The following is a 226-nucleotide window of genomic DNA, read 5'->3' as shown; positions in this document are numbered from 1 at the left end:
TGAAAAGCAAAAAAAAAAAAAAACTTCTCATCCCTAATGCCTTGTTACGCAATACCATTTCCTCCCATTCATCCTTATCTCGCTCAGACAATCATTCGCCTTTCATTTAAGTTCTTGAATTCTTAACACAGATGTTTTAAGTATTGTTATTCAGATTCCTATGTACCAACTTTTGAATAGGGTTATCACTTTGTTATTCTTTTTTCTTTCCTAAACCTCATACAAC

This window comes from Penaeus monodon, chromosome 15, assembly GCF_015228065.2.
Source record: "Penaeus monodon isolate SGIC_2016 chromosome 15, NSTDA_Pmon_1, whole genome shotgun sequence".
Lineage (NCBI taxonomy): Eukaryota > Metazoa > Arthropoda > Malacostraca > Decapoda > Penaeidae > Penaeus > Penaeus monodon.
Note: the sequence above shows the minus strand (reverse complement) of the source record.